The sequence below is a fragment of the Nannospalax galili genome, unplaced genomic scaffold, assembly GCF_000622305.1.
Source record: "Nannospalax galili isolate Female #2095 unplaced genomic scaffold, S.galili_v1.0 scaffold321, whole genome shotgun sequence".
Taxonomy (NCBI): Eukaryota; Metazoa; Chordata; class Mammalia; order Rodentia; family Spalacidae; genus Nannospalax; species Nannospalax galili.
In genome coordinates, this window is record NW_008345972.1 from 2,334,549 (window position 1) to 2,358,995 (window position 24,447).

Genomic DNA, 24,447 nt, shown 5'->3' on the forward strand with positions numbered 1-24,447 from the left:
TTTGGAATTCTGAGGGACAGGTGTGCCTAGACAGCTATGAGATCAAGACTAATCTTTTCTTAGTCTTTCTTTGTTTCCTATCATCTATATTTTATTTGTGTAGTAGAGCCCCTAAATGCCAAACTGCATGTACAAATTTTAAGATGAATTTTTCTTTGGAACAGGGTTATTTACTAAACAAAAAAGTACAATGACTGTGGAGCTTCCTTATGCAACAGAGGGTGATTAACACAAAAAGCCACATGTGGCCAAAATGTACAGAATAAGAGACTGCAGAGTACATGTCCCTGGATAGGACTCCTATATTAAGCCTCACCCACCCAGGGCTCAGGGACCATGGCAGAAGAGGGAGAGGAAAGATTGTAAGAACCAAGGGTGGTAGATGACCACAAGGAAATAGAGTTTTCCAGGCTTTTGGGAACTTGCTCATATGAGCTTACAGCAATGGTATCAGCATACACAAGACCCATGCAGACTCCAACCAGACAAATACCCAGCTTAGAACTGGGGAAATGGGTAAGAAGCCCCAACCTTAGCTGAGGAACAATTAACAGCTAGTTGATCACTGTTGGGTGAGGGAAAGTTGGTCTTCTTTAAGGGAGTGATGCTAAATAGGCTGACCAGACTCCAGTGGATAAATTCACATCAAGGGACATCTGGGGACACCAACTTGACTCAATAGGCCTTAACATAGATGACAGAATGCATGAAATTCATTGGGGGGACTATGTGGGGGTGCAGATAGGAGTGGGAGTCTAAATATGATTAAAATGTATTATATGAAATGCACAAAAATTCAATATATATATGAGAGAGAAAGAGAGAGAGAGAGAGGTACAATGAATCTCTTTGGACAGGTTGTGATTGCTCATTTGATTTCAGGTGGGAAGTCAGAGCTACACTAGCAGAAGTTGCTTGCTAAACATAGGGATGTATGAGTTCCTCAATGGATATCACAGAAAGGAGTAACATTTTGCTTTACAAGAATTCATATGAAGAGGATGAAACAATGTCAGATGAAGTGAATGCCTCCAGACTGTGCATGACCCTCAATCTTTCAGTTTAAATGACTGTCTTAACATATTGCTGCCAGAAGTATTTTCTGATTCATACATTACAAGCACACTGTCAAGTGCCCATGCAGGTCTCCTGCAATAAAAATGCATAAGCCTTCCATCTACTATCACAGAGATGGGCAGCACTCTCCCTGTCTCCTTTTAAAGCACCTTTTAAAGCACAGCCGTAAGTGTAAGATGCACATGATCACAATGCTGAGGGGCGGGGGGATTACTCCCTGTGTTTGTACAGCAGTTTTTCTCCTGAAAAAGGCTGCTGCTAAGGCAAGCCCAAGTACAATCTCTTCATAGGATACGTAAGTTACAAAAAGAAAAGTTGGGGCTGGAGAGATGGCTCAGAGGTTAAGAGCACTGGTTGTTCTTGCAGAAGACCCAGGTTCGAATCCCAGCACCCACATGGCAGCTAACAACTGTCCATAACTCCAGTCCCAGGGGATCCGACATCTTCTTCTGACCTCCACAGGATTGAAAACACAGGTGCACTTACACACATGAAGGCAATACACATGTACACATAAAATAAAAATAAGTAAAAAATCCAGTCCCAGGATCCGACAGCTTCTTCTGACCTCCACAGGATTGCACGACATAGGTGCACTTACCTACATGCAGGCAATACATGCATACACATAAAATAAAAATAATAAAAAATTTTTAAAAAAAGAATAGTTTTTTTGCAGAGTTTCTTTTGTAGACTAAGCAGTTCATGAAAAAACGTACTGGGCTTTTCATGGAGATGACGCGAATGCACAGGTTGATGGATGTCTGAGGAAAGTGCGGAGGACAGTGTTTATTGAAAGTTGAATAGCGGATGTCTTTGTAGACAGGGTGGCTGTCCTGCCAGTATTCTGCATTAACACTGCTCTGACAGCATCCAGTGTTCTTTCTGTTGACATCAAAGAAATTGACATGAAATTGTTACACAACTTCAGAGGACTTTGGTGACTTTCTGGGCAGTGTTCAGTTTCTCAATAGTGTACAGTTCACTCACATACATTAAAAGACCCATTGTCTCCCTTGAACAAATTCAGTTGAGAGAACCCTCAGTCTATCTGAAGTGCTGAAATTACATTTTTAATTCTGAAGAAAAAGCCCCTAAATTTCTTGTTGACTTCATAAATAATTTACAGAATGAATCCTGCTTCTTTCTTATTTGGGTTTTTCAATACCCCCTTAGCAATAGGATTATGCAGATTGACAGGAGAGCAAACAGTGGCATTGAAGCCCTCCACTGCTTAAAGAACTTGGCTTTACTAAAGAAATAACTGAAAAAATATTTATCCCTTTAAGTGTCAAAGCTGTTCTTCAAAGGAGCAACATTAATTATGAGCAGAAAAGGAAATTCTGACATAAGTATAATTATTGCAGTGCTTGCCATGACTATCTTTGAAACACATTCCATCCCTTTAAGAATTCTTTTCTTTCATATGGTTGTCTAATTATCCTTCCTACCTGTGAATGAGCAGAGCATCATGTAGCAAGATGAAAGGAATAAAATCAACTGTGATGTTTTTGTTGGTGGTGGCCAACATCTGAAAACATTGCTGAATGAGAAATGCAAAAGAAACTCAAAGACTAGATAACTAGCACCTCTCATAGAAGACGGAGTCATGTGCCTTCACAGACAAATCCAATGGGTAGTTCTCAGACTTGATATCAGCGTTCCAGCTCATGAGGCTAATGTTGAGTGTGTTTCTCATTAGCACATGGCCAGCAGGCAAAAGGAAAATGCAATTAGGTGAATGAGACTATGGCAGATGTATGATACCTTACAACGGACATGGAAAATGAGTAGTAACTGCAAGGAAGTTGCTTAGTGAGCTTTGCAAAAGAAGAAGTTGATGAGGCACAAGCTCTTACCATTGCTCTTGTGTGCGGTTGCCTACCACAACTACCTGGTAAAGGACAACAAACTTTGTTTACAGGACTTAGTGAAATTAAGCTGAAGTTGATCCAAAAATTTCCTCCCCTCTGACTAGCCTCATAGTGCCAAAAAGTGTGATGTAGGCTGGGGCGGTTGGGAGGAGGGCATCACTGGTACCTCCAGAAGTATACCCTGCATGCTACGGTATCAACCTCCCAGGCATGTATCAACTGGTACAATAGTGAAACAAAGGTTGTGGGGGCAACCAACTGCTTTTGGATTAGATGTGAGGCCTGTACCACAAGAGGGAATTCATTCCTGGTATTGTAAACCTGGTAGGAAGACATTAGGCCCTGCTGTCATTCTAAATGGACATGTTTTCAAATGACCTTCTAAATATTTATATAAACAGAGTAGTGCCACCTCAGTCTTGGCCAGTGAAGCTTCTCTCTGCAGTGGGTATCAAGTAATACAGAGGTTCATAACTGGTCAAAGTGCTGAGAGTAATGACTATTGAGGGCTCAGTCTTAAATGGGAACTTTGTAGAAGAGGAGGCAGAAAGAATGCAAGAGCCAAAGGATGGGGAAGTGTGCTATAAATGCTGTGTTCTGGACATGACAAGGCTGTTCCACCCATGAACTCACTGCAACTGTGGTTACCTGCACAAGATCTGTACAAGACCAAGCCTACGAAGTCACCAATCTAATAGCACCCATTGAACTCAGATTGTAGTAAAAAAAAGAGAGAGAAAAGAGCAAGGACATGAAGGGGAGACGGGGAAAGTGGAATGCTTTGGGAGTGCCAAGGGGAGTAGGAGAAGAGAGCTGGGAGTGCTTATGATCAAGATACATTGTTCACATGTGTGAAATTATCAAAGAATAAGCAAAAGCCATTCCATTAAAAAAAAGAAGAAAGGCCAGGCATGGTGGTGCACAAATTTAATCCCAGCAAAGGGAGGCAGATCTCTGAGTTCAAGGCCAGTTTGGTCTACATAATGATTTCCAGTTTAGTCAGAGCTGCATAGTGAGACCCCGTCTCAAAAAAAATCAAAAAATGAAATTTTCAGTTTAGGAAAAATTGATAAAATGTTTAACGATCAGAATATCCCCTGATGATTATGTACACAATGTCTTCATCAGTTGAAGCTGATATAACAAAAAATGTTATAGGCTTGAGTGGCTTAAACAACATGAGTTTGTTTCTCATGATTCTGAGGCTGGATAGTTAAGATCAAGGCATTTCCTATTGTTCCAAAGAGTTGAGTGTTCTTTCCCTAGGTAACAGACCTTCTTACTGTATGGTCACATAGTGGGAGAGAGGGTAGGAGAGTTCTGTGATGTTTCTTCTTACAAAGACATAGATCCTAACATAGAGGCTCTATCATCATGACTAACTACCTCCCAAAGACCCCACCCCCGACACTGGAGGGCTAGGTCCTCAACCTATGGTTTAGGGGGAGGGGTTAACAGGAGTCCCCCCCCCCCGGGTGTTTGTTACCCTTTAGAACATTTTAAGAGTTTTAAACACACACAGAGGCACATACATATGTAGGAATGACTTTTTTTTTTTTTTGGTCTTTTTGAGACAGGGTTTTCCTGTAGCCCCAGGTGGCCTGGAACTCACTATGTAGACCATGCTGGCCTCGAACTCACAGAGATCCACCTGCCTCTGCCTCCTGAGTGCTGGGATTAAAGGCGTGCGCCACCACACCCGGCTAGGAATGACTTTTATAAAATGGACATAATCTGGGCTTTTAATTAACCTTAGCAAAACCATGGGCACCTGATCTTGTTTCCTTGACAACCTCAATTTGGTACCCAACCCAAAAATATAATGAATGAATGTGGGTGTGCTTATCAAAGCTCTGAAAGCAGGCATGCCCATCTCCATTGCTCACAGTGAAGATGAGGAAGAATATTGACCTTGGTTGAGTGAGGTAGCCTAAAATTAAGGTTGAAAAGACAGACAGGATGGTCTGTTAAGAGAAGTGTGAACCCAAACTTCTACTTCCCCAACTGAAGGTGGAAAAAACACACTTTGAAAAAATTATGAGTGTGGCCTGACTTGAGGACACAATTACAAAGACAGGGTTCCAGAGACAGTTCTATCAGCATCATTCCAGGAGATAGACAGTTCCAAGAGATAACCTGGGAGAATGAGTGTCCTCTGACTTCAGGCTCACTCTTAACAACTAAATTTTAGAGTCAGGCTTTTTGTTCAGGTAGTGTTGACATAGTAATGCCACACACACATACATATACACACATACACATATACATACTCATAATACACACACACACTAACCCATACACATTATACACATGTAGATTCTCACACACATATGTATAGACACATTTACACATACACGTGCTTATACATGAACATTTACACATACACATACACCCCACGTACACATATACACATACATGCACACTTACACAGCTATACATACACAGATATAAACATATATACATGTACACACATATACACACACGTATATACACATTCATACACACATACACACACACACATATATACTCACACACAAACACATATACACACACACTCATATCCTTTTCCCACCTTGAGAACCTCTGGACAGGATGCAAAGCACTGAGAAGGAAGCACCCCCACTGCGTGAAGGTAACATGAGGCCCAGAGCTGCCGATCCCAGAGGCACAGGCAGAGGAACTTAAAAGAACTTCACTGCTGGCACTGAGCTGCTCAACCATGCTCCAGACTTCTCATTTCATCCGAGCTATTAGACCTGCTCTTCTATTATTTATATCTGAAGATATTCCAGATCTTAACAGTGGATCACAAGTAACCCCAGTGTTTGCACAAATGACATGTCCTTGTGTGAGGGATGCAGGCATGGGTCATGACCTAAGTAGCCAGATAGTGAGACTCTAAAGAGGTCAGAATGCATTCTACAGGCACTGAGATCCTGGATAATACACACTTTTTAAATCTTTCTTTCCTTTTTAAAAAGATTTATTTGTTTATTTCATTTATATAGTTAGTTATGTGCATGTCTGTCTGTGTATATGTGGGTGCACACGTGTGCATGTGCCCAGGGAAGCCAGAAAGGGGTGTCAGATTCCTGGAGCTGGAGTTACAAGCAACTGCGAACAGCCTGATGTGAGCACTGGAAACCGAACCTGGGTCCTCTGCAAGTGCCCTTAGTCACTGATTCAGCTCTCCAGCCCCCAAACCCTTTTCAGTTTTAGAAGCATGTTTAGTCTTAAAGGGAATTGGCAGTGATATTTTTTAAAATTCTTGAAAACATATTGTGTTCAGTTTTAAAACTTTAAAGTGATGTGACACTGAATTTAAAAAATAAATAAAGCTGCACAAAAGCTGTGTAGCTGAGTCTGGAGACGCAAACGTGCTGAGGGTTACAGGCTCCACTGTGACAAACACTGATGTTTACCACTGCAGCTCTGGGTCAGTGTGGGTGTTTTCGTCCAACAATCTGCTGGACTTAATGGGCATATTTTGGTACATCAAGCAAAATAACAAATTTTCTAATTCTTTTTGTGAGACCCATTCAGGCTGTAAAAAGGAAAATGCTGTTTTGCAATCTGTAATTAGGGAAGCTCCTCCCAGCCTTCACTGGGAGCACAAGGACTAATAACCATTGTAATAAGAATCAGGAAAACAGAAATCTCTAAACAGGCTGCAGGCAGACCCTGAGCAACCGGCAGAGGGAGAGCCCCTGAGCCCTGTGTGAATGTGACAGCATTTGGAGGCTGGGTGGCTTCCTCAGGAAATAGCAGAATCTACAAGGTTGAGGGCTGTGGCATGGAGTGAGATCTTAGTCGAAGAGCTAGCTGTAAGGCTGACAGAAATCCTATTTACCTTTGTAGCAACTCTGGGTAGTTTCGTATGAAGATGTGGCAAAAGACAGTGCTTTTGCCTGCCCCTCTCCTTGCCCACATCCCCATCACTGACAGGTGTATGAGCTCTGGCTGTGCAGGGGCCATTCAGGCCAGCCATGATTCTGGCTCCAATTGTGTTCTGACTACACGATGTGACTCTTGTTTTGTTCCTGTTTCCCCACTTGTACAATGGTGGGGAGGATCCGGTATCTGTCTCTCAGCAGCACCAGGGATTCCTGCTTCTTGGATCATTACTCTCCCACAGAAGCACGCGCACTCCCACACAGCATCTTTTATTTATTTTTTCCTTTTTGCATTGAATTTTTTGATTTTGTACAGTATAATTTGTGGTATTTAGATCCCTTCCCCTATTCCCACCTCCCTTTATTTTCCCCTGCCCAATTTAATGTATATATAATAAAACCTATATCCTCAAATGTCCTTCAGTGTGGGTCCACCCACTGGAGCCTGGTTAACTTACCAAGATCCCATGCTTAAGGGAGACTGTCTCTGTCCCTCCCAGCAGTCATCTGTTGACACGATTTCCTTAGGTTGGGTGGAAGCTACTTATCTGTTTCCTCATATCTATGGTGGGATTTTTTTTCTGGTTTGAGGACTTGTGCATGCTGTCACCGTTGCTATGAGTTCATATGAGTAATTGGCCAACTGTCTGGAAAACTCTATTTCCTTGTGGTCATCCACCACCTCTGACTCTTACCATCATTCTGCTCTCTCTTCCACAATGTTCCTCAAGCCTTGGGAGGCAGAAGTTTGATATACATGTCCTATTCAGGGATGAGCACTCTTCAGTCTCTTGTTCTCTGCACATTGGCCAGTTGTGCTAATCACTATCTGCTGCATAAGGAAACTTTTCTGAGCTGCATAAATCCAGCATCATCTAGGGTAGTTCTTAGCATCCAGGGGCATGACTATCCCCACAGATTCCCTTGCCCTTCCACAAATCTGGAGGCTCATGGGCTGCACAACTAAGCCCTCATGCCCAGGACACTGGGAGAGTGACTGTTGTGGGCTAGTGACTGTTTTCATTTTATTGGTTAGAACTCCACTCTCAACTCTGCCACTTGATTTGTCTCTCCATGGCGCCCAGATGGCAAATCAGTCTCAGGAACACTTCATCATCTTGATGCTGAGAGAGAATCAGATCACCAAATTTGTTTTGCAAAGTGTATGTGACCGCCAGCACATCCCCTGCACTCCTAGGATTGAAAAAGCACATCAGGCTTTAGTTGATACTGGCTATGGTAGTTTGGAGATGGGGGTGGGGTCATTAAGATAGGATGGATGCCAGCCATGGATCCCAAATGACACCTTAAGAGTCTTAGCAAGAGATCCCATCTATAATAAATGTAGTGTCTTGAGATTTGCTTCTGAAAAGTCCCCAACTCACAGATACAAAGTGAAGGGGAAAAGCAGGCTCTGTTCACCCTAAGGTGTGAAATTGGATGAGGCCTAGACACTGGAATATAAATTCCCTAAGTAACAAAGTTCTTCGCTCGTCTTTCATCAAGAACTCCCAGAATTCATGTAAGGACAAGCCAGTTTAGGAGTGACCTTTTAAGAATAGATGTGTGCACCATACATGATATGCACAGGAACTGAAAAGTCACCCTAAATCCCTTTAATTCATGCAATTTGGGTGCTAACACAATGTTTAAAAACAATGGGCAAATGAAGAACCAAGATCACCCAGGGAATGACCTTTTGGTGTCACGTGTTCAAAATCCCCTCTACAGACCCTGATTAGCTCCTCCCCACAAAACCTTGAGATCCATAGAGAGTCATGAAGGCCACCACAAACTGCACAAAAGAGCCCTAAGCTCTGCCCTCTCAGCATCCAACCAGCTTTCCCCTCTTCCTTCTTGTGTATTCTCCCACTAGCATTTATCACTGGCATCTCTGTCTGGCCTTCCCTTGCCCCCCCCCCCTGGTCTCTGTGATCTCTCTTAAAAGAATTCAGTTGAGACACAGTCATCTAGAAGACAGGTAGATTTTATTGGAGAGCACACAATCAAGGGGCAAGAGTGGACAGTAGCCAAGGGGACTGTTGTGCCAACCCACACTTTAGGCAGGTTGGACACTTTTTTTGGACTTTTTGATACAAGGTTTCCCTGTAGCTCCAGCTGTCCTGGAACTCACTATGTAGACCAGACTGGCCTTGAACTCACAGAGATCCGCCTGCCTCTGCCTCCTGAGTGCTGGGATTAAAGGCGGACACTATTTTTAAAGCCTCTAGAACAAGCAGCTTCTCTTGGGGACTTTGTCCTGTCTAGATGATTGACAGGCCTATTTGGATTGACTCTTACAGAAGGGCACAACGGTAAAGAGCCTTTGCTCTTTATCAGAAAGCCTCTTGTTAAATACTAATCTTATATGGCGTAGGGATATACTGGAGCCAGGTTTAGACATTTATCTATTAATAACCTCTGGGCAGTTGGTGACATCGTTTCCTCCCATAGCCAGAGTTAGGATGCAGGACCCATTCTTCTGATGAGTAAATGGTCTTGCAGTTTCAGTCTTTAGTTTTAAAAAGTTATTGATTCTGAGAGAAGGCTTCAGTCCCAATGTCTTACAAGCCTGCCTCACTAGCTGCATACTGCCAACAACTGACCAGTGAGACAAATCTGAATTTGTTTTCAACTCCTGACCTCCTTGCCAGTGAGCCATACAACAAAGCTTTTCTTTTTTGCCAAAGCCCAGTGGCATTGCATTGGCTTCTCTGCATGTCAGGCAAAAGTCCTTGTTCGATAATATGGGAATAATTAGCACGTTGAAAAGAATAACAACTATAGTTAACTAAAACACATTCAATTTTTAAAACTCTGTGACCCCATGGTAATTCTCAAAGATGAGATGGAAAAAACAACCTGCCTTATAATTAGTCCCTGTTGGAACTAAATAGCACACCTACTCTTTCCTCTGCAGACTCACAATAGGGAAGGAAAAAAGAAACAGTTATGCAGCTTTTCTAGCGGAATCCACAATCCAGGTCCCAGGTAGGCCCAGGCTACTAAATAAAGTCAGCCAACACACAATAGTGGTAGAAAGAGCAAATCTGCTGTAACATTCTCTGTAGAGGAAGATCCTACTGCATGCTCACAACATACTTCTGACTCCAGGTATTGAGAGGTCTTCCCCATCCACCAAGCAATCAATTCTGGAGCTGGCTCCAGCTGGTGTCCTCTCATTCAATTTAGGTCACAGGTGATCTGCTTGGAAGCAGCACCATGCCACATCACACAGGCTCAGTCCCAAAGCTGCTCCTACCCCCCGTTCAGATGCCTGTTGCCAGCCCCTGGCTGTCTAATGTGCACTTTTGAATGACTACTTATCAATCCAGGTTCCCACAAACCTTTCCTTGGATTCAGCTAATTCCTTCCTTGGAGTCACTCACAGACCTCACAGAAACCCATCTGTCCACTTACTATAAAGAATATTACAGGGGCTAGAGTGATGGCTCAGCAGTTAATAGCCTGTACTGCTATTACAGATGACCTGAATTCAGTTCCCAGAACCCTCTTCAAGAGGCTCACAACTGCCTATAAGCCCAGGTCCAGGGGATCTGACACCCTCTTCAGGCCTTTTTAGCCATCTGCACTCATACGTACATACCCATATATAGACATGCACATACACATAAATAAAAATAAAATAAATCTAATTAATAGAATGCAGATGAAATATATACAGCATCAGCAATGTGTCAGTCATTCTCTTAAGAGAGAACCCTCCAAGAAAAGGAATTTTTTCTGTTCAGGGTTATGAAGTCAAATTCATAACCAAAGCTGAACACCAACAGTATAAGTTTATCTGGTGACCAAACCTGAGAACCATAGGGCTAGGTAGGTAGTTCAGGTGGTAAAGTGCACGGTTTGCAAGCATGAGGACCTGAGTTTGATCACCAGAACCCATGTAACAAAAGCCAGGCATGGTGGCTCTCCCCACAGGAAATCTGATTCACCTGAAGACATGCTAAGGAGCTGGGAGGCATAATTATTCCATCTCAGCCCCTCCCTCAAGGCAGCTGCTTCCAGAGCTTCTGTCAGTTGCTAAGCCTGCCAGTTTTGCTGAGTTCTAACTCAGTAAAGGGAAGACGTTCCCTTTTCCTTCTTTCTGTCTCTTTTTCAGATGCTGGTCAAAACCTCTGGGATTTCTCACTCTGAGCCATCCTCACTTCTGCCACAGATCCGCCTTCTGCTTTGCTTCCTCCATTGCTGAACACGCCTGTTTTCTTGGACCCCAGCTGAACACGCCCGCTTTCTCTCTTCCTCTTATCCATCTCTCTCCACCCAGCAGTTGCTGAGACTTACAGCATGCCTACCCTGTAGTTTTTCTTTCACACTCTAATAAAATGGTTCTCCAGCTTCCTTCTGAGTTCGTTTTTAAATTCTTTTATTAATAAGACTAAGTGCTCCCAAAGGAAACTCTGAATTCCCTGGTAAAGGTAAGAACAGGTAGGATAGGGTAAGCAAAGCCGAATGGGTATACGCTGTGTAGATAGTGTACCAGGGAACAGGGAGTGAGGTATGAGGGCAGGATGTGGTACTGCCGTGCCCTCTCTGAGTCTCCACCCTCCAGGAACCTCCATGGGTTCAGTTACTTGGAAACTCTCCAAACCCAGTCCTTTGGGAGTTTTATGGAAGCTTCTTTATATTACATAGGCATGACAGATTAAATCATTGAACACTGGTGATCATTTTACCCTCAGCCCCTCTCCTCTCTCCAGGAATTGGAGGGTGAAGCTACAATCTATTCCTGTCCTGGTCTTTATGGTGACCAGCACCCATACTAATCTAACTAGGGGCTGCCAGCTACTGGCTGTCTGTGCTAGTCACTTTTCTGTTAAGACACCTTGACCAAGGGAATTTATAGAAGGAAGACTTTATTTGAAATGACAGTTCTAGGGGATTGTCCATAATGGTAGGAGAGGCATGGCAAGAGAGATGGCCAGAGCAGAAAGCCAGGGGATCATATCTTCAAACAGACACCAGAAGCAGAGTGCTAGCTGGAAATCCAGCAAGACTTAAGAACTCTCAAAGCCTCCACCCTGGCCACACCTCATGAAACCTCCCAAAACAGTGCTACAAACTGGGGACAAAATGTCCAAATACTTGAAGCCTATGGAGAATATTCTCATTCAAACCACCACATCAGTGTGTTATTGAGATGGTGAATGATAGGTAAAAAGTAGCCATATGACGAATAGGGCTGATCAGGAGAAAGCAGAGTTTATTAGCAAAGGAACACATGGGACAGATTCCCTTTCAGGCAGGGAAAATGTCTGCCCAGGTTGTGAGATGGGGTCTTTTTAACGGGGGAGGCTTCTGCTTCCTACAGAAGGTGGGAAGATGTATATTTTTTTAAGTTAGGGGGACAGTGGGAAAGCAGGACTGTTAAAACCTGTTCTCTTTAGAGATCAAAGGGGAAGCCTGCTGTGTTGGCCAAACAGTGGAGAAAAGTCTCCCTCTCTTGACTGCAAAGACCAAGGTACTTATCAGCTCAGTTCCCTTTTCTCAGGAGCTTGAGAAGTCCTTGAGACCCTGTTGGTGAAGGGGCGGGGCTATCTGAACCTTAACAGTGAATTTTTCCTGCCTGTAACCCCTGCCCTCTGATGCAGTTGCTTACACAGACATGTGGCTTCAGAAAAGTGTAACCTCTGTTTTTCTTCCTTCTATCTCTTTTCTAAGTTTTCTGTGATGTTTCTAAGCTACATTACAGTTGTACCTGAACAAGTTACCGGCCTAACTCTTACCATTAAATTTTAATAGCCAAAAGAGGACTCAAACCCCAAAAGTTTGTTCCTTCAGATCTCTCAGGGAATTGTGCTCCTGAGCCAGGCCTCACCTACAATTTTATTCTAAACTGTTTCTCCAGTATCAGTTGGAGAATGAGTTTGAACCCACCCTTATCTTCTAGAATCTTGCCCTTTGATCCCTAGACCTAAAATATCTCACACACACTGTCAGTTATTTCAGTGACTATTATTACACCAACATCATAATCACCTGAACAAATAGACCGACTTTTAAATTATGTTTTTAAGAATGGGCCCAAACTCAGAGACACTAGTTTCCCAGCAATCTATTAGAACCATCTGTGTCTCAGAACTGTGAGGATGGGTTTCTCTTGTCCCCTCAGTCTGTGAAGTTGGAGCTGTCTGTGTTCTCACCCTGTGCTGATAGAATTGTCTCTGCAACACACTTTCTCCTACTCTGTCCCCCAGTCATTTATTCAAAATGGTTTCTCCAGCTTCATTAAAGTACAAGTTCAAGTTCAGTTCCACCCTTAATATTGACAAACCATCTGACCTTTTCACCCCTAGTATCTCATTCATGCACAGTCACTCATCCTTCCCAATCTCCACTGTATCCAGTGGAGATGGGGCACTACTTTTCAGCGTTTTGATGTTAATTCTCAAGCATACCCACATTCATTCATTCATTATCTTTTTGGATGGAGTACCAAATTGAGGTTGCCAAGGAGTTGTCCAGTCATCATAGTTTTGCTGGGGTTAATTAAAAGTCATTAGTCCAAATTATGATGTCCATTAATAAAAGTCATTCCCACAAATTATTCTGTTCTCAATGAGGATACGAATATGAATGTACTGTTTCCAGTGCTTTGATGTGCTAATTCAAACACACCCACAGTCATTCACTATCTTGGGTAGAGGACAAAGTAGGGTCCCAAAGGATCAAGGTCAGGTGTTCAGGCCACAAGAGCCCATGACTCAATGAACTTGTTGGCATTATAAACAGTAGCTACTGGTGTAAGGTTGAATAAAAGTTACTAGTTCAGAAGTCATTCCTACTGCTTTCCCTAACACTCTGGGATTCCCCAACATTATGGGATTCTTTACTCTTTCCCTAATGCTCCACTTCCCACACACGGCTGCAGATCCACCGTGTATCTGACCTCCATGCCAACTTAAATGGCCTGACCTTTTTTTCTCCTTCTCTTCTCTGTTCTCCTCCTCCATGAAGCTGCCAAGAATTATAGCTCATCTGCCCTGAGAGTGTTTTATTTAATTAAACTCTAAATTGTCCTAAAGCTTCCATTTGAGCCCATTCTTATTTTATTAATGATACTAAGAGTTCTTATACAGGGGGCCCCATTTTCCCTTGTATCTTTTGGCAACCATGAATTTCCAGTAACTATGCTGACTGGTCTGGACATGTTTTTCTATAGTGAAGTCAAAGATCCAGTTTTACCTGAGTGGAGGTCACTGAAAATTCCTCCTCAGGCTGCTGCTTGACACAAGGGGCTGGAGAGATGGCTCAGCAGTTAAGAGCACTAGCTGTTCTTGCAGAAGACCCAGGTTTGAATCCCAGCACCCACATGGTGGCTAACAACTGTCCATAACTCTAGTTTCAGGGGATCTGATGCCCTCTTCTGTCCTCCACAGGCACTGCACGACACAGCTGCACTTACACATGCACAGGCAATATGCTCATACACATAAAATAAAAGTAATAAATGAAATCGTTTTAAAAGAAAAAAGGAAAGCTGTAAATAAAAATTTAAAAGAATTTTATAGGACAAGGTCCTTAATTGAGGACAGCATAAAAACTATTGAAGTTACATGCATATAATTTTCTTCAAAACACTTCAGCTCAAATAGTAGTTGTGGCAAACACAACTAAGCATTAATCATGAGCTCTAGGGAATGGATGTATACAGTAAAAATATCTATTGCTTATGCACTCCACATCCCTATATGTCTGAAGTCTTCATAAGGAAAACTGTACTAAAGAAATGGTCTGCAGTTCTACTTTTGTTCAACAACAAAAGATGTAGGAGGCCTGATTGTGAGGTGATGCAAGGTGGCCCTTTGTGCCTCAGCAAGGGGATCCATATCCAAGGTAAGTCACTCTCAATTTCTCTGCCTGGGAATACTGACAAGAACTTCAGCAATAACAGTATGCACTGCAAGGGGAGCACAGGGTGTGGGAGACCCTGGAAATCAGCCTGGGGCAGAAATGCTGAAAGGCTCCCTGTGGAGAGCTGATCCTTCAAAGTTAGGGAGAAGAGGCTTCCAGTGATGTCATATCTGGCCTCCTCTGCTTTCTGAGATCCCAGCCTTCACTGGGAAGAAACTACCATCAGGATTTAAAATTGATACCAAGTGATTTGAAAAGAATCAAAGAAAATATGCAAATTAGTGTTATGCCTTGTGCTAATGGACCTGCAAGCTAGGCTTATTGATAGAAATTCTGGGTGTTTCTGAGCCCTGTACACTTTAAGGGTCCAGCCTGGGAGCATGGCTGTGCATTTCCCAAAGGAGAAGGGCAACACAGTTGCCATCTGTTCTAGTTTGCTTGATGTTGCTATGAGAAAACACTAACCAAAAGCAACTTGGGGAGGAAAGGGTTTACTTGGCTTACATGTTCCAATCATAGTCCATCACTGAGGGGAACCAGGGCAGGAACTCAAACAGGGCAGGAACCTGGAACCAGAAACTGAAACAGAGACCATGGAGGAATGCTACTTACTGGCTTGTGTCCCCTGGCTTTCTCAGCTGCCTTTGATATACAGCCCAGACCCACCTGCCTAGGAATGGCACCACTCCTACATCAATTATCAACTGAAACGCCCTACAGACATGCCACAAGCCAATCTGAGGGAGGAAATTCCTCAGTTGAGGGTCCCTCTTCCCAGGTGTGTCAAGTTAATAACTGAAGCTAACTACAACACTGTCCAAGCCAGGCCTCTCCATGTAGGAAGGGAGATGCCAGAGGAAGAAACACCAGCCACAGCCCATTCTTAGGTAGAAGAAAGAGGAAAAAAAGTGCAGAGGAGTGTTCAGTGTGTGTGTATGTCTGTCTGTCTGTCTATGTGTCTGTGTGTGTGTCTGTGTATCTGTATGTGTCTGTGTCTATATGTGTGTGTGTGTCTGTGTCTTTATATGTGTGTGCATCTGTGTGTGTGTATCTGTGTGTGTCTATGTGTGTGTGTCTGTGTGTGTGTGTATCTGTGTGTGTGTGTGTGTGTGTGTCTGTGTGTGTGTGTGTGTGTGTGTGTGTGTGTGTGTCCTGGTATTTATGTATTTAGGTACTAGGGATTGAACCCAGGGCATTACACATGCCAAGTACAGGATCTACCACTAAGCTATTGATGAGAATAAGTAGAGAATGGCTAGGCCGTGTCAGGGTAAAACAACCCCTCGCCCCAGCAAAGTGAATAGTTTTCTTTTTTGGGAGAAAGCTGCAATTTTCCTTTGGCTGATGGGCAGCCTCATCCTTACTAGAAGCCAATGTGCCAGAAGTGTTTGAAACCAGGAGAAACTGGTTTTTCCTTCTCTCTTTTCCCTAAAGGAGTACCCCTTTCTAGGAAATCATACTAAAGATGTGACTGAACCCAAAGAACTTGGATGCCTGGAATGGTAACTGAACTGACCAGCTCATCTCAAACTCCTGTATCCTATCCATTAAAACCTTGTGAGCTCCAAGGCAGCCAGGCTGAACAGAATCCCACTCCCGGAGACTGCTTCTGCCGTACAAAAGTTCACCTTCTTTCTCTCGCTTATGCTCCCTATAATAAAATGCTTCTTTCTAATACTCTTTGTGGCCCATGAACTTCATTCTTTGAATTGGCAAGACAAGAATCCAATAGCAACTGTTGTGGAGTAGCTTTGTTGGCTATTGAATTTCCAAGACCATAGCCCTCTACCCCAAGCTAAGCACAGCAGAAGCCAAGAAAGTCTCCACAGCTCTCAAAGACACCCTGATATTTCTATATCACTACACTCCTGGCTCCTTGTGTTCTAATTTATTTTTCTAACTTTGGCCAACAAGAGAAACAGTACATTAGTGTAAATAACAGATTTTGAAGGCCATTTCCCCCTAATTCATTATTTTTAATAAAGCTGTTATATCAAAGTAGTTTCAAATCAACAGAAAGTAGCAAAGATAGAAATTTAAGAACTGTAACATCAGCACTGGAAGTTGGAGCTGAGGATCATGAGTTCCAAGCCAGCTCAGTTTCTCCACTCATATAGTTCAAGAGCCCCTGCCTAGGGAATGGTACCACCCACAGTGGGCTGGGTCTTCCCACATCAGTTAACTTAATCAAGATAATTCCCACGTAGACATACCAATAGGTCAAACCAATGTAAGCAAAACTCTTATTAACACTCTCTTCCCAGGCATTTCTAAGTTAGGTCAAATTGACAATTAAAGCTGACCTTCATGCTCCACCCCTTGTTAACTTGACACATAAATACATCACTTTTTAAACTGTAACTTTCCACTCCTTATACTCAAAGTCTTATTTTTTTCATAATGTAAAGCACAGTCCAAAGTCTTTTTCAAAGTCCAAAGTCTCTTACCTGTAGGCTTCCATACATTTAAAGACAATTTGCTACTTCCAACATATGATGGTACAGAGTAACATTTAAAAACGGAAGAATCAGTGCATCACCAGGAACAACAAGGAGATCCAGCAGAGCAAATATTAAATCTTGTAGCTCAAAGTACAGCATCAGGAGCTCATCATCTGTGCTCCAGGCTGCTTGGGTAGCCCCACTCCTCCAGTTTTCCCAATGCAGCACACACAGATTCTCTCTTCAGCTTAGGCTAGATCCTTTCCACATTTGCAGCTCCCCTTGGCAAACATTTCATGGCCCAGACATCTCCAATACCCTGGGGTCTCCTCTGTAACCAACATTCATCTCAGGGCCTCTCTACAGGGACTCTGACTCTGCCACACAATGCCAGGCCCAGTTACTCTCCATGACCTCTTCAATCTTATATCTTTCATGCCTTCAAAACCAGTACCATGTGGATGACATATTGACATGTTCTGATGCGAGCTGGAGATGTAGCCCACCCCTACCCCCTGTGACTACAGATGTCTTAGGTTCTATATGCTGAGTCTGAGGAAACTCGTTGTTATTGTCTCAATGAAGCACAGGAGGTTTCACTTCAGTGGTGCTGATCCCTTTGACGATTACAACTGCTTCTTGAGCCCCAGTCTGATCAGCACACACAGATTCATAGCCAAAATATTATCCCCTGATCTGATAGTCTTTGTTCTTCTCTAAAACCCCAAGAACTAGACCTCAACTGTCCACATTTCTCTCAGCAGTCCTATATTCTGTTTCTACTAAAATGGTCCATGAAGTTCTGCTTCCAGCTTTCGATGGCTTTTCTTTTTTAAAAAATATTTTATTTATTATATTTATGGTATGTGTTTTGCCTACATGTATTATGTGGGCCCACATCATGTCATGTCCATGGAAGTCAGAAGAAGGTGTTTGATCCCTGGAACTGGAGTTAGAGATGGATGTTAGCCACCATGTGGGCACTGGGAAACAAACCTGGGTCCTCTGCAAGAGCAACCAGTGCTCTTAACCACTGAATCATCTCTCCAGCCCCTTAATGGCTTTTTCTAGTTCAATGTACCAAATACTTCCACACTCTTCCCACAAAACAAGTTCAAAGGTTTAAAGGCCAGGTTTATCACAAAAATGACCCCATTCTCTGGGACCAATTTCTGTCTTTTCATTTCTGTTTCTATGATAAAATACCTTGACAAAAAGCAACTTCAGGGTAAAAGGATTTATTGTTGCTCACAATTCCAGGTTACAGTTCATTGTTGTGGGGAAGTCAAGGCAGGAATTTTAAACAGCTAGTCAGATCAAATGGACAGTCAAGAACAGAGGGAAATGCATGCACACATGCTCCCTGGTGGCTTGCTTGTGCTCAGCCCAGTTTCTCCACTCATATGTAGTTCAGGACTCCCTACCCAGGGAATGGTGCTGCCCACAGTTGGCTGGGTCATCTCACATTGATTAACTTAATCAAAACAGTCCCCCTAATGTAGACAATCTCTCATTGAGACTCTCTTCCCAGGTGATTTTAAGTTGTATTAAGTTGACAATAAGAGCTAACCATCACAGATGTTGATGTTACGGTCTTGTGGCAGAATTTCTTCTTCTAGAAACCACAATGTTTGCTCATAAGTTCTTCAACTGAGGCCTACCCAAAATATAGAAAGTGATTTGATTTACTGGAAGTCTACTGACTGAGCATGTTAATTGTATATTAAAAATGTCTTCATAGCAATATCTAATGGAACACTTAACCAAACAACTGAGCACAATAGCCTAACCAAGTTGACACATAAAATTATTGTAGCTCACCCTTTGTCAATTTGACACCCATAGACATCTTAACCTATACTAAATCTCCAAACGAAGAAAATAAAACAGTTACATTTCATTCCCAAAGCATCTGGGCCTTTGGTAGTCCTTCCTTAATTAGGCTGTGATAATTTGCTGTTGTCCTTAACCACAGGGCATGGTAGTACTGGAAGACACCAAAGGACCTCCTCATTCCAGATATACTATTCGTCACCTCCATCACCAAGTAATCATCCAACTTGCCCTTGGTCATTTGGATCAGTCATCCTCACCAAGTCAGGAACTTCTTTGCCTATTAATTCAGAGGCATGAGGAGTTCAAAGTAGCTGGGTGGCAGTCTTAACTTCTGTTCAATGGAATCATTCTTATAATTCCTGGTAGACTCATTCTTCCCTTCCAAACTAGGGTCCCTAAGCCAAAAGACCATGATGTGACAGAAAACAAAAATTTTGTTAGTGATTCACTAGGTATAATAGTGGTAATGCCCCTCGTTTACTCGCCCCTTACTTCCTGAACCCATAAATCTTGACAGTGAGAGGAGAGATGACATAAACTGGAGGACAACCAAGAGTATATGCAGCTTCTTAGAGAACTTTGCCCCAGTTCTACAAAGTCTAGCCACCTCATTAGTGCTATAACTGTTTTTAAAGGGTCATCTACCACTCTACCAAGTCAGCTATTTCAGGATCACTGGAACATGGTGAGATCAGTGAAATCCATGAGCATGAGTCCACTGTTTTACTTGCTGGCTCTGAGGTAAGTTTCTCCATCAGATCAGTGCTGTACAGAATACCATAATGGCACAAAAGGCATCCTGTAAGTCCACAGATGGTGGTTTTGGCAGCAGACAGCATGCAGCAAAGGCAAACTCATATCCAGAGTAAGTGTTCCAATAAGATAAAAATGTGTCTCTTTTACATAAGGCAAGTGGTCTGATATAATCAAACTGCCAACAGGTAGGCAGCTGGAAAAACCAGGGTTTGGTTTCAATGGGGGATTCATTGTTGGTTTCTGCTGCTGAGAGTTGGGTACTCAGCAATGACTACAACCAGGTCAATCTTAGTGAGTTGGAAGAAGTCCACACTGCCAACCCCATGTATGGCCTCTCTGCCATGGTAACTACTTAATCATGAGCCATTAAGTGACAATGAGTAGCTGGGGGTGCTGACTGGTATCCATAGAAAGGGTCATCCAATTACTTAATGACTAAACTTCTTCCCTGCTGAAGTCATACTTTTCTGAGAATCCACATCACATGGGATACAGCCATCTTCATAGCTCTTTTCCATTCAGAGTAGTCCATCCATATCCCTCTTCCCGAGACCTCCTTATCATAGAACTTGAATCATGACCTATTCAAAAATTTAATCTTCCAGCCAAACCATTTGTCCCAGCCTTTTGACCCACACAAAATTATATCACCTCGAAGGTATTGATGCATAAACAGAATTATCACCTCAGAGGGGATAGGAGTTTATTCTGGAACAAAATGAATGACCATAGCCCAGGAATACATATTTAGGTTACCCCAAACCCCATGTTCCAATGTGGTAACCATTTCAAGAAAATTTTTGGGGGGGTCTTTTTAAGGCAGTGTCTTCCTATAGCCACAGCTGGCCTGGATTTGCTATGGAAACCAGGCTGGCCTCAAACTCACAGAGATCTGCCTGCCTTTGCCTCCCAAGTGCTGGGATTAAAGGCATGTGCCACCACACCTGGCTTCAAGAAGTTTTTATAGTAACAGAACAAATAAAGACATAGCTCAAGGCACTTTTTAAAGACATTGGTGGAGATAGAAGACAAGTGGATTATACCAGAGACACCTCTGTTGTAGGCCTCAGGTGCTGTCTGACGACACACTTAAACTTTTGGGGTGGTGGAAGTTAGTAGTCTGCTAAGTAATACATTCCAAATAATTTAAGTAATGGTTGACAAAGTATGTTAGGTCATGTACAGAGGAGGACAATAAATGACTATTTAGGGCACTAAAGATGACCCAAGATAATTTGTTATTAGGCTCTGGATTTGCAACATTCCAAACTCTGCACAATCATTGAAGTTCTAATCAGTTAATTAGGCTTAATTAGAAGGGAAGTTCAGTTTGCTGTTTCAGCTTCCTTCTGGGAACTTTTGTTCACAAAGGTTAAAATTTTAACGTGAATTTCAAGGGGACATAAATATTCACTCCATTTCAGTGGGTCAGACAAATACCCAGACCAAGATGGTATGACTGAACTTTTCTTCAGATTCCATGGAAGTAAAAAAAAAAAAATGGAGTAAATAAAACTAGATAGTAGTTAAAATGGCTTGAACTATGGAAGTGCCATTGAAAATAGTGAGAAATTACATTGTCTTATAGTATTTTTTTATGTAAACCTGATAGAACTTGCTGGTAGTTTTTGTATTTGGGGTGAGGAAAAGGGGTGAATCAAGATGATTCCTAAATTCTTGGTTCAGTGAGATGGTGATGTGACAATTCAGGAGAGTAGAGGGGGGTAACTTTGAAATCACAATGTTCATTTTGGGCCAAATACAGCTGACATTCCTACTAAATGTTCAATATCAAGATAACTTATTGAGTAAATATTTAGCACTAGAGCAAGAGAGCAAGGCTGGAAACACAGATTTGGAAGCAATTGTCAGTCGGAAGTTCATGAGACTGGAATAGGAACTGTAAGTAGAGAAGGAATAAATGATCAGATGGTGGCAAAAGGCAGGAAATTAGGACCAGAATAGGTAAGTTCCTGAATCATGAGCTGGCAAGATTAATTTCTCCCTGCTCGGCAGGGAAAAGCCAATGGACATTTCTAAGCAAGAACATAGCATAAAGGATTTTAGGTGTACACTCAGCCCTCATTAAAACGGAGAGGGACCTAAAGGCAGTGCAACATTTATAGGATTCCCAAATATAGATACAATAGACATAAAAGTGAACTCCAGACAATATTAAAATGTAATAAAATAAAAAGTAATGAGATTGTTGCCTATTTTTAAATTATTTAGTTATAGGCTTATATTATTTCATTTTTAATTTCTTGGTTTAATGTGTCATTCACAAAATGCCTAACCTATTCTGGTGGCCTTCAGGAGCCACACCACCACACCTCTATCAGGCCACACCTCCATCAAGCTCAGTGCAGTGCACACGTTGCTTTTATAAGAGAAATTTGGACTTCTTATGTGTGGGATGAATAGATTGACTCTTCTAAAATCAAGCTCCAGTTTCACAAAGAAAGTACTTCCTTACCACTAAATAAAGTCACACTTATGGGGAGAAAAGGGAATACAAATGCTCAGCTGGCCCACTTCTTTTCCCCCTTTTTCATTTAGTCTGAACCCCAACCCATGGGATGGTGCATCCACTTCGGGTTACATTTTCTTTCCTTAGTTACTCCTGGAAACTCCCTCACAGACACATCCAAAGGTGTGTCTTTTAGGTGATTCTAAATCCAGTCAAGTTTACAATGAAGACAAACCATCACACACTTCTTTTAAAAAATATTTTATAATTTTTATTTTATGTGTATTGCTGTTTTGCCTGCATGTACCTAAGTGTACTATATGCGTGCAATGCCCACAGAGACCAGGGAGGATGTCTGATTCCTTAGAACTGGAGTTATAGACTGCTGTTAGCTGCCATGTGGGTACTAAGAACCAAACCCAGGTCCTCAGGAAGAGCAGCAAGGATTCTTAAATGCTGAGCCATCTCTCCAGCACCCCCATCACACATTTCTCACAACAAACACAGACCAAATGTACCTATCAGGAGCTAAGGAGATGAGCTAGTGGGTCAAGATTCCAAGTATCCTCCCTGTTTTTCTAGATGCATCCATCATTCAGTCTGCATTTCCTAATCATCTTCGACATCAAGTGATGGAGAAAGTGAGAGTAAGGAGGTATAACCTTCAAAGGCACATTCTCAGTGGCCTAATTCATCTCCTAGGCCCCACTCCTAAAGTTTCCATAACTTCCCAAAATAGCTCCACCAGCTGCTGACCAAGCATTCAAAATGAGACTGTAGAAACATTTCATATTCAGACCACAACAATGATTTTATTTGAAGACAGAGTCTTTTAAGAGACAAGTCAAAATGAGGTCATTAGGGTAGGCCCTAATCCAATGTGACTGGTGCCCTTATAAGGAGAGACCAGGGTGAAGACATTCACAGAGGGACTACTACAGGAGGACACAGGAGACAATGCTATCCAAACATCAAGGAAAAAACAAACCCTGACCACACTTGACATTGGATTCTCCAGCTTCCAGAATTGAGAAAATGTTAGTGTGGGTTAAGCCCCCAATCTGTGACTGTATGTTATGGCCTTGCCAGTGAGTGAGCACAAGACTATCTCACTGAACCCACCCAGGGCTCTAGGAAGGAGGTCAGCATCTACCACCTTCAAAAAGCATGTGTGGGCTCTTATGGCAGGAAAACAGGATTTAATAATGTCAAGGCCCCTTGGTTATTTCAAGCAGTTTGGCTTTTCTGGGTATAATTCTATTTGCTTATGGGGAACAATTGAAGGAGTTAGAACAGCTTTCAAGGCTCAGCTTGGAACACAAATAGCTGATTTATGTAATTAGCCATGTGCAATTACATGGAACTCCATCAAGTGGCTTTTTCATGAACCAGATTGGCACCACCTGATTCTTATAAACATAAATAGATCAAGTTGTTAAGTAACAAGTAATTAAAAGGAGCACATGATATTCTCTCTGGGCAACTCAGACTACCCACATTTAATCTGGCTTCTGTACTGCTTAGCCAAATTAGAAGGCAGTAGAGTGAGGCTTTCAAAATGATGTGCTAGTGAATTTTATGTTGAAGTCAAGGGGCCAGTGAGCAGCCTTGTGGTCCGAGCTGTCTCAGTCCATCCAGCTGATATAACAAAGACACCATCAATTGGGTAACATAAACGACAGATGTTTCTTGTTTGTGGTTCTGGAGGTAGGAAACCCAAGACAAACAGGCACTGGAAGATTCGGGTCTCATGAGAGCTAGTTCCCTCTATATAGCATTTCTTGTTGCTCCTCACAAGTCAGAAGTCAGAACACAAAAAAGGGAAAAGAGTTAACAGGAACCCCCAGCCTCAAAAACACTCAGACACTAGCCGAAATGCAAAGGTCTATACCACCTTAGTAGTCACAGGTTTGCTCTTCCTCAGAAAAATCCAGTGTGTATACAGGCAGGGTCTCCTTGTAGCCCCAGACAGCCTGGAACTCCCTATGTAGACCCAACTAGCCTCAGTCTCTCAGAGATCCGTCTGCCTCTGCCCTTTGAGTACTGGGATTAAAGGCATGTACCACCACACCCAGCCATCCAGTGTCCTTTGTGAAGATTTATTTTTTTTAAATATGCATATATTTTGTAGGGGGTATACACATAAGAGTGCAGGTGTCCACAGAAGTCAGAGGCTTCAGATCCTCCTGGAATTAGAGTTACAGGTAATTGTGGGTCACCTGACA